The sequence below is a fragment of the Lepidothrix coronata genome, unplaced genomic scaffold, assembly GCF_001604755.1.
Source record: "Lepidothrix coronata isolate B3197 unplaced genomic scaffold, Lepidothrix_coronata-1.0 Scaffold43, whole genome shotgun sequence".
In the NCBI taxonomy this organism is placed as follows: Eukaryota; Metazoa; Chordata; class Aves; order Passeriformes; family Pipridae; genus Lepidothrix; species Lepidothrix coronata.
Window position 1 is genome coordinate 5,237,720 of NW_016690223.1, and position 13,765 is coordinate 5,251,484.

At 41.0% G+C, this 13,765-nt stretch overlaps 1 protein-coding gene across 4 annotated transcripts in view; it reads left to right on the forward strand.

The window, feature by feature from the left end:
• The first annotated feature begins 448 nt into the window (after window positions 1-448).
• Window positions 449-13,765, forward strand: part of STON2 (stonin 2) — a 73,183-nt gene continuing 59,866 nt past the window's right edge. For 2 of the 4 annotated variants that reach the window (XR_001874593.1, XM_017813819.1), the window contains exon 1: window positions 599-650. The gene's annotated coding sequence lies outside the window, so the exon portion shown is untranslated. Of the gene's footprint in view, window positions 470-598; window positions 651-1,227; window positions 1,270-13,765 lie in introns of those variants that run through there. The other 2 variants (XM_017813821.1, XM_017813820.1) reach the window with 2 other exon arrangements.

Consider the following 13,765-nt stretch of genomic DNA (forward strand, 5'->3'; position numbering starts at 1 on the left):
TTAAAGGCAGAAATAAGATTAATATTAATATACTAGTTATATTATTAGGCTTGTAATACTAATACAGCTTAACAGCTTAGAAACAATTTGATTCATAGACATTGTATTCTGTATCAGTCAGGACTAGTAAAGTTAATAGGGGGATATTTGCTGATCCGTGAAATTCATCAGGGTGGGTCCAACAAAAGACCTGAGGTGCCTGTTAATTTGTATTAGAAGTGGGTGCACAAAATCACCAGTTACAAACAAATAGTGCTGTATTTAAGCACGCCCGTTGAATGACCCCGGAGCAGAAGGATTTGTTTGCATTATATTTTTTTATTTGCACATTGATATTTTTCTGCCCGTCTCCGGGAGGAGACGGCAAAGTCCGTTGACGTTGAATCGTATTTAAAACGGGGCCCTGAGGATAACCGAAGGGATCGACTGAGGGAACACCCGCCCGTGCCGGCTCTCGGCCGCCACCTGTGTGAGGGCCGGGCCGGGGGGCGGGGGCGGCACCGGGGGGGGCGGCCCGGCCAATGCGACGCCGCGGCCCCGGGGAGCGTCCAATGGCGGCGGCCGCGCTGCCCCGCGGGGCGGGCCGGGTCGGGCCGGGCCGGGGCTGCGCCGCCGCCGCCGAGCGCGCTGTGGGAGCACCGCGCCTGCCGGTAGGTGCGCGGGGACCGGGGGGAGCTGCGACCCCGGGGCCGCCCGTCCGGCCCCGCGGGGAGGGGGAGACGCGACTTGTACGGTGCCTTCTGACAGCAGGGGCAGGGGCAGGGGCAGGGGCAGTGCGGCTCGGGGCTGGCGGGCAGCGCCGGCGGAGGGGCCAGCGGGGGACGTCAGAAACGGGAGCCGATGAGACCTAAAGCGAAGGCAGGTGGCTCGCTTCCGCTGGCGGAGCTGGGGCCGCTGCTGCCTCCCCCTCGGTCCCACGGTGGCGGAGCGGGGCCGCCCTCGGCTGTGCACCCTGAGGGAACCGTGGATCTCCAAGGCATCCCAGCCCCTTCCCCGGCCGGGGCTCGTGGCGCCGCTTCCAGCCGCGACCGTCGGGACCGAGTTTCAACCTGTTCCCCTCGGTGCTCACACCGTCCCTCCCTCAGGGCAGGTCACCGCGCAGGCTGTCGGTGCCGCGCAGCCTTGCAGCCCCCGGCGAGGGCTCCTCTCGGCGATGGGCGGCTGTGCCGGTGCGAGCGGGTCGCTGCTCCTCGGCCGCGGGAGGGTTAACGATCATTAGCTGCAGCCTGGGGAAGCTGCTTGTATCCACCTACCCCTCAGCTGCTCTGTGTAATTACTCATGTTTTGGATTTTTCTTTGCTTGGGTCTACTAAATTGTACTAGATCGTGCTGCTATTGAAATGTTTTTCCTGCGGTTAAGATATTGCAAGGCAGAGAAAAATCGCTCGCTCATTTTTCTGCTGTCGCGTTTGAATACACTATGTAAATGAGCCGCTGAAAAAGCTCAAATTACATATTTCCACGCAAAGTGAGTTTTTGTGTTGATGTGGGACCAGACAGCCCCTTCCCTCCACTTTTGTGTAATTCATGTGTTAAATATTTTTTTCTCTACTGCAGCTCCACTTTTTTCTGTTGGTTTTTGTTAATTATTTTGTTGATTAATTGGTTGTAATCAGAATCAACTTCTCTGATTTTTTTTTCCCCGTGGGTTACTCCTTTCTGAGACTTCAGCCTGTCAAAGAGAAAAAAGTTAAAAAAAATGCCCTACTACTTAACTAGATGAGGCAATGCTTTGCAGCTCATGTCTTCTCATACTTTAGTTGTACCTTTTGCTGGGAAATATCCTTAGGATAACTTCATAGTATTGGTTTTAGGGCACTTTTAGAATTGTCGAGGCAAAAAAATTGGCAAGCATTGGCATTTTTTTACTTGTGAATTGGCAATGAATCATTCTTGTCTTCTGTGAAACGTGCATTTTGCAAACTCACTAGTCTGGGCAAGTAAATTTCAAACTACAGGTTGCTTGCAAAATGTTAGTGTTTGCCAATTCTGGCATGTGACTGATTTCGTTTTCTCTTTTCTCTGCCAAGATGCCAGAAACATACTTTGTGTTACACAGACAAACGAGATCTGGACTTTGCCTTAACATCGTCCAGATAAACAGGTTTATGTTAATCAAGTTTGTGTTATGGTAAAAAAGCTTGAAGAGCAGTTTCCCCTATCTCTGTGAGATGTATTATGCAGGATTATTCAACACGTCTGACTTTCCTAAATACTTAGTTTCCTAATGGCTAGGTTCTCTCTTCTCCAAGAATTTTCAGATTTGATTGATTATAACATAAAGCAGTGTTTGCTATGAAATTACATTTAATTTGCTATATCGTGCTTTTGTCAGGTAAATCTTTGACCTTTTCTGTATTCCCTTAAAAGCTTTTCATTATATTCCTGTAAAGCTCTCAAGTACAAAGCAAGTAGCAGTAACTCCCTAGCAGATCTAACATACAGTTTTCTTCAGATATAGGAATATAGCGGGCAAATTTAGTGATCTCTGCTCTTTTACAGTTGTGGCTTTTAAATTATTTTTAGAATATCAGTGCCATCAGGAGCATAACCATTAAACTTTCCAGTAAAAGAAAGGGGTCAGATTTTTTTTCTCTCACATGTAGCACTGTACATCAGTTCTGATTAGCTGTACTCTCTTATGATTTGTATCCTTAATTATCATTAAGAACTTAAGAGCATACCTTTGTCTCTAACTGCAGATCTTTCCTTAACTCAAGTTCCTTGAATCCATCACTACATCAGTGGCATAATTAATACTTGGTGTGGTGTGGTTGGTTCAGATTGCAGTCCAAGGGACACAAGGTAAAAAGATAACAGCTACATCTTAGTAGTGGCCAACCCCCCATCTGGAGTCCTTGTTTGTGCTGCCTTGCCAGCTATCTTGTTAAGAACTAGCAGCTGGTACCATTCCCTGCTTGAGAAACCCAGACTATGCGGGGGTTAAAACCATATTTTGAGTGGGCTAAATACATCATGTTTGTAGAGTTCTTCATTTTCAGCTCTCTCAAGTCTGGCATCAGCAAATGAAGATGAGAAATGGTATCTATATGTGTTATAAACCTCTCAAGATGTTTTGCTGTGCAGGGTTTCTGTTGCCCCTATTGTAAAAGCGGTGACTTTTCCAGTCAGTGAGATGGTTTCCAAGACAGCATCAGTGATAAGTCATGGATTCCCCTGCTCTGACACTTGGCTCGTGGTAGTAGCCTTTTTTCTTGCAGCTTTTAACCCAGGTATTGCACTGAGGCTTTTTGCAAAACACCTGTCGGGATCTTTACCAATAAACTAATAAGATCGGTTTTGAGTTGTTGAAAAGTCCTATTAAAGGCCGTCTTTGCAACAATGTTAGCCTTCTCTTTGAAAGCTGGAAAACTAAAAAGAGCATGAGGAAATGAGCTATAGAACTATAAGGATTCATGGAGTGGTGCATAATCTAACATAATCTTGGCCGTCCAAAAGTTGAGTTTATCTAAGATAGTCACTTAAGGTCAATCTGCAGTCAGCTAGGAAAGGAGAACCTTTAGCAGGCAATTCTTGGGCAATTTGTCTGAACTGTTAGTTGTATTACCAAAAAAAAAATGATGAAATACTCAATGGCAAAGCCAAATTATTTTGTCTTCAGATTTCTTAATACATTTTCTTTGGAGTCTAACATGCTGCATGTTTTCTTAAAGGACTGTGAGTTCTGCTAATGGAAGTAATGGTTAACTCAAGGAAGGAATGCCTGTCTTTGTATGTGTTGGGTATGAGCATGTGTTGTCTTCGGGACTATGGCTGTAATTACGACCACATGAACTTGAGTCCTAGGAAACTAGAAGCCTTACAGCTCAGCTCATACATCTGGAAACTTTAGGGATTAAATCTTTGCTCCTAGTAGGTGGTGAAAGTTTTGCCAGCACCTTAAACAGGGCCAGAAATCCATCTAAAGGTGTCTGTATGGGTAAGATTGCTTCCCAGATAGGGATTATGTGTCCCCCATTGACTTCTGTGATCAATTTTCGCTGTCTTTTAAATGTGCAGATAAGGCGAACAGTGTGGAATGTAGCTTTTTTTTTTTCAAAGCTAAAAGGGGGGTAAAATTTCAGAGATTAAGATTGAAAAAACACAGTCCTATGGAAATCACGCATCAGGGTTCTAAGATGCTCTTCCTTTCTGAAAAAACTTTGGATGTAAATACATGAATGCATTACTTAGAGCAGGAATGCACTTTTAAAATTAATATCTTGATCACCTGCATTTACTGCACTTCAGTTTACATCTCAGAGCCTATAAACTGATTTTATTTGGGATAAAACTGAGTCAGAAGGACTTGAGGAGCTCGTTTAATGTACTCCAAGTGCTAATGCAAATTCAGTCTACAGGATTTGGAGACAATTGGAAGTAAAAGCCACAAAAAAGTAGTGTGAAAGCTGTGCCCTTAATGCCAAGTATTTCACTCTACTACTCTGCTCCTACTGGTAAGGTTTTACTCTGTTTATTACTGTAAACTTAGGATATAGCCTGTTGACCAGCTTGTCAATCAATTTTATGTAATATAATTCTTAGTATATATGGACAGAAAAAAAATACAAGGGAAAGAATAAACATCATAGCATAATGATAAAAAAGTTAAGACATCAATGCCAGGACCATGTGTCCATTAGGTAACGATAGAAACAAACAGTCTTTTATTTAATAAAAAATACTCTCAAAGGAAGGAGGTTACTGAAGTGTATAGATTTCTTATACATCAGTTCTATAGAGACAGTTTCTGAAAGGGGACAATAAAATTACAGAGCTTTTGGCCCTCATCCATCCCAAAAATCCTTCAATAGATACTTTTTTGACAGGACATGTTTCCTAAAATGTTGACAGTATTTTCTCAGCAGTGATATATTAAGGTCTATCAGTCCCCTGCAGTGAAATGTCTAGAAATATGTGTAAGATTTTCTTGAAGTTTATACCCTTAGATGTGAAAAAGACTTGCAAGTCTAAGCTAGTTGCCACAGTCTTATTAAGGGGGATTCACCTCATTCGAAAATAGATCAGATGAAGGATCCTCTGGATGTGCTGTGTTCCGTCTGTTGACTATAAACAGAGCATCAAGTGACTCTCTCAGATGTCTAACTGGGTGTCTGGAGTTAAGTGAGGCGTGATTCATCTTGCTTTACTGAGGTAACTGAACTAAATGTCTCTACACAATTCTTCGGCTTGAAACAGAGGACAGAACTGACTGGTATGCTTCCTACAAAGGTGTTCTAGTAGTACAAAACTGTCCTAATATTAAAAGAGCAGGCAGTGTGCTCCAGAGCTGAGATGCAAAGTGGAGCTCCTGGTCCAAGGGCAGCAGACCTGGCTGGTGAGCTGGACAATAAGGATGTCTTTTTGCTGAGCTGTGTTTCTTGATTAATTATGCTCTTTCAGGCCAAGTTTTAGTTGGCATTTAAAGACATGAGTATTTATAGAAACTAATTCTCTTTGTGGGCTCTTGGGTTTGCCAGCTGTGAAATGAAATGAAAGAATTATCTTTTAATTTACTCTTGAAAATGAGGGTGGGTATATGATACAGTAATTTTGCTATCTGAATCAGGGGCCTCTTGTGAACAGAAGGTACCATTTGCAGAACTTTATGGTGGTTTTGTGGTTGTGTGGGTGATGGAAATGCATGGGAAAAAACTCTACTGAGCATTTTTGAAGAGAAAAAGTAGCTGCATAACTGAAACTAGAGCTGGTCAAGCTCCACAGCACAAGGCCAGTTTATTTTCTAATAAAGAGTTTCAGTGGAATAGCTGTTAGGGAAGAATTTGGCCTATGAAGTTTAATGATTAGTTGGTGTTTAATTGCTAGCTGCTCCTGAGGACAGAAACCTGCCAACAGAAATGCTCCTTTCTTTCTGATCCTTGCTGTGTTGTTTCCAGTTCACCACAGTTCAAATATTTGCCTGGATAAAAATTATATCCTATATATAAAAATTATACATGGTAGAAACATCAGGTGCATGTTCCTAAATTCATCCTAAATTATAAGGTTTAGCATGAGGAATAAGGTCTAGGCTGATAGGTGCAAAGATTTTTTGGGTGGTATTAACTGCCAGAATCTCAAATGTCACTGAAGGGGGTAAAACTGAGGTAGAATAGATTGGGCAGATCTGGGCTTTCCTCTCCTAAATAACACATCTCTGACCTCTGCAATTGAATTGCCCAAGTCTCTCTGAATGAAGGCAGCTGTGTTAGTTTACCACACTACATGTGGACTCAGAGTTTGGCACCAACATTCATTTTTTCCCTGAAAAAATTGCAAAGTCTCCCTGTATTCAATCCAGGCTATTGATGTGACTATGCTTGGAGCTAAGGCTGGTTGAGGGTGGCCACAGACTTTTGGGAGCTGCAGCTCCAAACAGCTGCATTAGCTCTTCAGTGACACTGAAACAGGCACTAGCTTTCAAGTGGTAATTCCTTCTTTTCAGGAAGTTTGTCTTGGAAAATACTGAAGTTCTTCTAATTCTGCTAATTTTTGGTAGTTTGTAACATACTTTTGTTTGTGTCTGTGTGAATTATGCTGGTGTCAAATTTACAACGCTGACACAGTGAGTCTTGGTACCAGAGAGTCCCAATCCCTTTGTGGGCCTGTGTCTTTATGAAAGAGGGAACTAAATACCTCAGATATTTAAAAATCTGCTTGTCTGCATGCCACTTCCAAAGTTTGTCCATTGGGGATGGCAGACTTTGCAAAAGGTTACCTGGATTCAGCTTCCCCAAAGCTGACAAGAGGGCTGTGAGACTGCATTAGCACTGCCATGAACTGGTATTCCCACATGCCATAATGCTGTGCTACTGAGACATATTGTGGGTTGAGGAGCAGAGTAACCATGGTTACTTACGGCTGGGTGGGGAGACGGGTGACTCGACTGCATTACTTCCATTCATTGAGTGATTTAGCCATTGTCCCGCTCTGTGGGACCTGGTTCATATGAATTTTAATGTATAATACTACACATTTTTTAACACCCTGAATGCTTTGTAACTGGGCATTTGTGTCAGACTAAAATATGAGCATCTCATGGAAGCCATGCAATAATGTTGGTATTAATTATTTTATGCCCTTGAGCATGAGATGCAACTGGTCCTTCTTCCTGCTGTTAATATCAGACTTGCAGTGGCTCCCCTTTTAGCTTCCTCAGCAAAATACCCAGTGTAATAAAATATGAGTGATTTGCTGCCTCCATATGCAACAGAGGGCCTCCTCTGACCACATACCTCTGCATCACTCGCATGATCTCATCTAGATAGATGGCAAAGCATCTTGGAATTTCTTTTCTGGAATGTACATGGTTGCCTACTGTCTCACAGGCACTGGCATAGGGGTAGTACCATAGAGTACCACTTATTAGTGTCAGTTAGTAAAAATGAACCAAACCAAAACCTCAATAAAACCAAAATCGAGCAACAAAAAATGAAGCGTTTTCTCATACCCTCTGTTCCACATCATGGTGGTGTATCATGCATTCTTATGTTTTGATAATTAAACAAATACAATTAGACACAAATGACACAAATGCGTTAGACAATACCATTGCAAACGTACTATTTTATACTGTGTATGAATTTGACTTGTCATGAAGTTTGTTTCTCCTTCAGATATATTTTTGGTAATATTATATAAAATACTGGGTACCTTTAAATTCACTCTTTGCGCAAGCTTTTTTTTTTTCTACAGTTGTTTTTCATTCTCTGAAACAGCAGTAGCCATGCTAAATGAACAGCACCATCAAGTCTAATGGACCTATATTTAGGGTGTCTAAAATAGGGAGTGACAACAAATGTGATATTTGTGGGTTGCCCTGAAGGGCTGCAGTGTCCTGGCATCACACTAAGTTACATAATTTCAGTTGACTCTTCAGACACTGGAAATGAGGAAAGACCAGTTGGATCATCAAAAGAATTTTCTGCCAGAGGAAGCTTGTTCCCTGTGATACCTCTTCCAGAGTACTGTTTTTTATCTGGCATTTAATAATCAATCAGGTCTTCCTTAAAGTGGAAGACAACTTCTTGTTTTAATGTTGCCTTTATCTGTAACAATCAAAAAGGATCTCGTTTGTGATGAAAATCCCTTTTTAAACTCTCCTCATTGGAAGGGTTCTGCTGATACAGATTAGAAGTTATAAAATATGTTATATAGAGGTACAGTTATATAGAAATTATTTATATATAAATAGGTGTTAGCTATATGGAAATACACAGAAGGCTTGAACAGAAGATGACTTCCTTGCTCAGTGTTCATAATCTCCCTTTCCAGCCAAAATTCAGCACAAGCAAACTCTGTTTTCATTCAGGGCTGCATCACTTCCTCAATAGTCCTTGTCTTCTTGATGCTTTCACAGTTGAATTCTGTTTTTCTCTTGCTCTGAATCTGTTCTCCTGTTCTGTGCATACTCACAGCTCAGCTAGATCAATGGTCATCCTCTCTGTAGGCATACAGCCTACAGTGAACATCTCTGTCTGCAAGATTCAGTTTGTCGCTTGTCTTGAATATGGCTAGTGTTTGAGGGCTTGGCTTCTTGCTTGCTTGCTTGCTTTCCCCAGCTTTCTTTCATTCTTTCCCTAGCTTTCTTAGTAAAATCAGAGTTTAACTGATACTGATTGATGGCAAATAATTATACCCACCGTTTTCAAGTGAAGATGTTTTCACCCAGCTTCTAGCATTAACTTAGTTGTAATTGAGAAAATAAAGCCCTGATTTCGTTTGTGAATTGAAACCTGAGGCACAGGAAGAATTCTGCGGGCTCTCCTTTTACAAAATGAAAGCAGGATCAGTTTTTGGGTTGTACAGTGAATACTTGAAAAGCAGTAATTTGTTTCAATGCATATAGGCAGTGATGGAATGCCATTATGTGTCAGAACAGGATGGCACTTTGTACAACTCACAATGTGTGTTTGCTAGAAGACTGTTTACCATCCAGCACAATATTCCAGTAAACTTATGGTCACTTACTCGCTTCCCTGTTTCTTTTGTCATTAGTCCCACTTTAGGAGAAGGACAGGTAGATAGGATTTTTTGGTCTGTGTTCACTTCTTGATGGCTGTCTTCAGTGATGTCAGGGTGCAATGACATAGTTGGTTCAAGGGTGATTAATTGTAGAACATCATGCTTTTTGCATAAGTGAGATAACTTAAAAAGCACACTTTGATAATCATCACAATGGCAAGTAAAGTACAGTAGCTTTTGGAGGGTTTGGTAAATGGAATACATCTGGCTAGCTCGTCTGTGCACAATTTAAATAAGAATATATGAAAGCATTAATATCAAGATGTGCAAACCAGGTTGCTCAGTGGGAATTTTCTTTGAAAAACATGTTCCTTGTATGATGCACTTTTTCAGGTTTGAAAGAGGAAATCAGTTTTTAAACCCAGTTCCCTCCACATACTATGAATTGGAACGGTAGTTGTTCTAGCACTGTGTTGTGCAATAGTTGTGACTACTGCAAATTCACTGTCCTGAAGCAAAGAAAAATCTGTGACACATATAATGGGCAGATGTGGAAGTCTGGGATCAGGGTGCTGCTTTGGAGTTCTGCCCTGTGAAGGCCTTGAGAAAACAAAGAAGAGTGGTAAGGACCATGTACCTGCCCTCTTCTGAAGGAATGTTAGCAACCTCTCCTCCCTTACTGCATTTACACTTTTTGTTGCCTACTGTTATTACCAACAGAATTTTGTTGAACAAAGTAAAATCTGATCTGAATTAGTCTAGCCTTTGGGAAGAAACCCCTTAAATTAGTGGGTCTTCTCCTTTTAGTACGATACGGACTGAGGAAAAAAAAAATCCCAGATTTTAGAGATGAAAATGTTCTGCTAAACAAGTTGGCACATTGGCTCTTCCCTGTGATCTTGTCCCAGTCTACTTTTAACACATTATTGCTTTATATGGTAACAGAAGCATTTGACTGATTTTTACCTCATATTCTAGTTTGAGTTGAAAGGCTGGCAGTTTGGGAAGTTATCCTTCAAGTTTCCATGCAATTACATGACTGGAGGCTTCAATTACACTTTGAATGCATCATGTACCCACAGGGAGCTGTATTGAAAGTCCTGAAATGTAGAACAGCTTTTCCAACATTTCAACTGGAATTCTTCCTTGTTTTCTGCCTGCTATATACTACTTCTAATTGTAAAAAAAAAATAAAAATAAAAATAAATCCTATTCTTTTTGTATTGCTGCTCTTCTACAGTGTCTTTTTATATTTCTCAAGTTTTTAGGAGTACAAGTAATAGAGAAGGAGGTTGTACAGTTTTCTACCAGTATCAGGTTTTGAATCTCTGTCTCTCCTTATGAGCCATCCAGAACTCATGAAATATTTCTAAGGCATGGCCTTGGCAGAAGGAGAAACATTATTGCCTCCTGAACTGCCTAAATATGCTGATATTGCCTGCAGGAGAGCATCTGAAGTGCTTTTTCCAGTGGAAAACAGAGGAGCTTCTGTGGCAGATAAATTTTGGTGTAGAGAAAACAGCAGCTGTTGACCTTTCAGCTATTAGCCTTGACGCAGATATTCCTAAGGGAGATGCTTATGACTTTCTTAGCAGTGCATCTCCTACAGACTCTCTTCTCTTACTGTCACTGAAATGTGAGCTTCCAGCAAAGCTGGGATGTGTGTCTGTGGGTTATGGTTTTGTGTGTGGTGGTTGTATTCTTGTGGCCTGCAGAAAATAAGGGCATTGTAGGTCACCTCGGATTTAACACTGCTTCTGCCACTGACTTGCAGTGCGGATTTAGGCAGATCCTTTCATATCTATTGGAATAATTGAGTATGGTCATTAATTAGTGTGTCTGCGCTGGGTCCTGTGCTCAGGGAGGCCCCCAGTCTGCTTTTCTGTCATTCAAAGTGCCAGATGGCTCTAGTCATCTTCAGTACCACACTCTGTCTCACTCCATCTCTGTCTAAAATGGCCAAGAGACAGTAGTAAGGACCTACCTTGTATGGCACAAAGTGGATTTGCCCAGGCTGTGTGGACAGAGTACTGTCAAGGCTCTTGTCACCATTCACTTAGATGTAATCCATAATGGGCAAAGCTATCCTTTCCTCCAGAAAGGCTGCAGGAGTTTCACAAGGTGTATCCATTTAGCTCCCTTTGAGCCCTGGTTCTTCATTTTATATTGAAAGTTTTCATGTAAGCGTTACATGCACCAGGTAGTGACTGAGATTCTTAAGCTACATCTGAAGTCATGGAGCTTATGCAATAACATGTATGAATCAGAGTAAGTAAAACTAGTGTAAGATCTAAAACTGAGTTTTACCAGAGATTTTCTCAGGGCAATTTATAAGCTGAGGGAGCTGTATTCATGGAGAAAATATTGCTAATATTAGGAATACAATAATCAACCAAATATGACTTTATTTCTGTCATCATCTAGGTTATTCATAAGGTAATCTTACTTCAGGCATTTAGGCAGAGGCTGGTACAGTGGTTTATTTCAGTAAAAAAATAGCCAAATCCAGTTCCTTTACTTCATTGGGTTTCTCAAGTTTAGTTGTTTGCTTTTTTTTCTTGTTGTTTATCTCTGAGTTTTGTTTATGCTGTGGCACCTTTAAGTACTTGAGACTTTCTTTTGAAGCTTAAGAACTTAGTTCCAATTTGGAGTTTGTTTGTTATTCAGATCACGATGTGCTGATGGTCAGTGCTTGTTGCAGGCCAAGTTGAGAGGAAGAGCCATGAGCTCTCTCTCACTTGGAAATTTGCCCAATGCAGCAATCATTCCTCAGTTCATGCTACCAGAATTGTTTTGTCTATACAGGTTTGCCAAACATGTGGTCAAGATAAAATTACTTATTTTTCCTTGAGGCTTTCCTGGTGGTAGTGAAGCTTGATTGTTACAACAAAAGCCATGGTCAGAGTCTTTCCTTTTTTAATGTCCCTTTGGCATTAGTTTCCTTTTCTGCTATGTGGAATTTGACAACTTGTCTAGTTGTTTTCCCTTCCATGGTCTCCTACAACAACCAAATTACAGTAACCAGTTAATGTTTCAGTTCCTGGAACTGTAAGGGAAAATATGAGCAAGAAAAACAGTATCACTGTATGGATTACAGGATTTTTTTCAGTGGTGCTGCCGTTTTAGGCAATATATTTAGGGAGTCTATACATTTAGCACAAGCTTGCTGTTGATACTACATTTGGAAAAAAACCCAAACAAATCAACAAGTGGATTTAATCATCAATTTTTTTTATTATAGTTTTTTTCTCCTTCTGTTTTTCCATGTAACTGTAACCTAGTATCTCTGGATGGTGGTTAGAAAGCCTACTGCAGTGTGCATCATATGGATGAAACTTGGAACAATTGGAAAAATGATCCTTAGTACTTAAAATTATTAACTGTGGTAAGCTGTTTCTTTTAAGCAGAGTTGAAATCTGCTGAGAAACAATGTTTGAGTTTGTTGTCCAAACACGTGAGGAATTAAATACTTTAAATGGTATGTTTACAAAACCACTGTTCAATTACAAATATTTCTAAATTCCATTACAAATACTTCTGATACTTCTACACCTCAGTAGTGCCACAAACCATTACTGCTGTTGGTGTTTGTACTCAGGTAGTGTGTAAAGGTGCCACCTAAAGTGAGGGCTCATTGTACAAGGTGCTGCATGTAAGACTTCTGGCACAGGATAATTATGTCTTTCTCAAATAGATGTTTTTGACTTAAAAAGTTAAAAAGAGAAGATTCTGTCGCTAGAGTCATCATCATGGCCAGTCTTCGCGAACGAAGATTTGGGAAAAGTCATTACCCTTCGAGCCTGTGCAGTGGATTTTTTAGGTGAGACCCAGTGTGCGCTGAACTGAGCCCACCCTTTAATCCTGAGGTTCATCTGCCGGGGCCGAGCGAGCTCGGACGGTGGCAGCGAGGTCCTCAGGACGTAGGTTTGTTTAGAGTGACCTTCTCTTAGATGGATTGCCTTAGGGCTGACGAGCTCCATCTGCCCAGAGGAGTCACTAGAGCAGAGTTGTACAAAAGGGCAAATGGGTAATCGTGTCACAAGAAGGAATGGCAATAAACTGAATTTACATAGTTTTGAAATGAGTTATCGAAGTAGTTTTGCCATTTTAGAATGAACCTTCATGAGTTTTAAAAAGGGGTTATGTAATGTGGTTGATCAAAAGAGTAGAAGGACTAGAGAGGCAAGTTTTGTTCCAGCTCTATGATCTCTACCCTTTGGAGAACTGGAAACAACTGTCACCTACTTGTCACTCAGATTTCCATGTACCATTGTGAAGCTGTAATATGAAAAAGGGACACCTGAAGCAGAAATTTCAGCCACTTAGAGAATTTTTTTGCCTCATGGTCAAATGACTGCATTGGAATTGATGGTAAGAATCATTGCAGTCAGGAGGTATAACATCTGCTTTACCTTGTATTTACTGTGTAATAGTAGCAGACTTCTGATTTGCAATTTTTTTGCCAAAAATCTGATGAATTAGTTTACTCTTTTTTTTAACCAGTTCAGCACCAAAAGCTTAATGCACATAATAACACAAATCTGGAAGTAACAGTCTCATACAAATCCCATTCATGTAGAGAGAGATAATGCTGGCCTGGCCTGGTAATATCTTGTTCTGGGAGATGTGTTTCCATCTGCTTTTTTTTGGGCTGTGCAGAATAAACTTTTGCTTTAACTGTAGCTCACTTGGAGTTTAAAGGATTTATTTGTTCTGTTAGTTCTTGTTAATGATAATAATAATGGCCAGTCTTCGCGAGCGAAGATTTGGGAAAGGTCATTAACCCTTCGAGCCTGCGCAG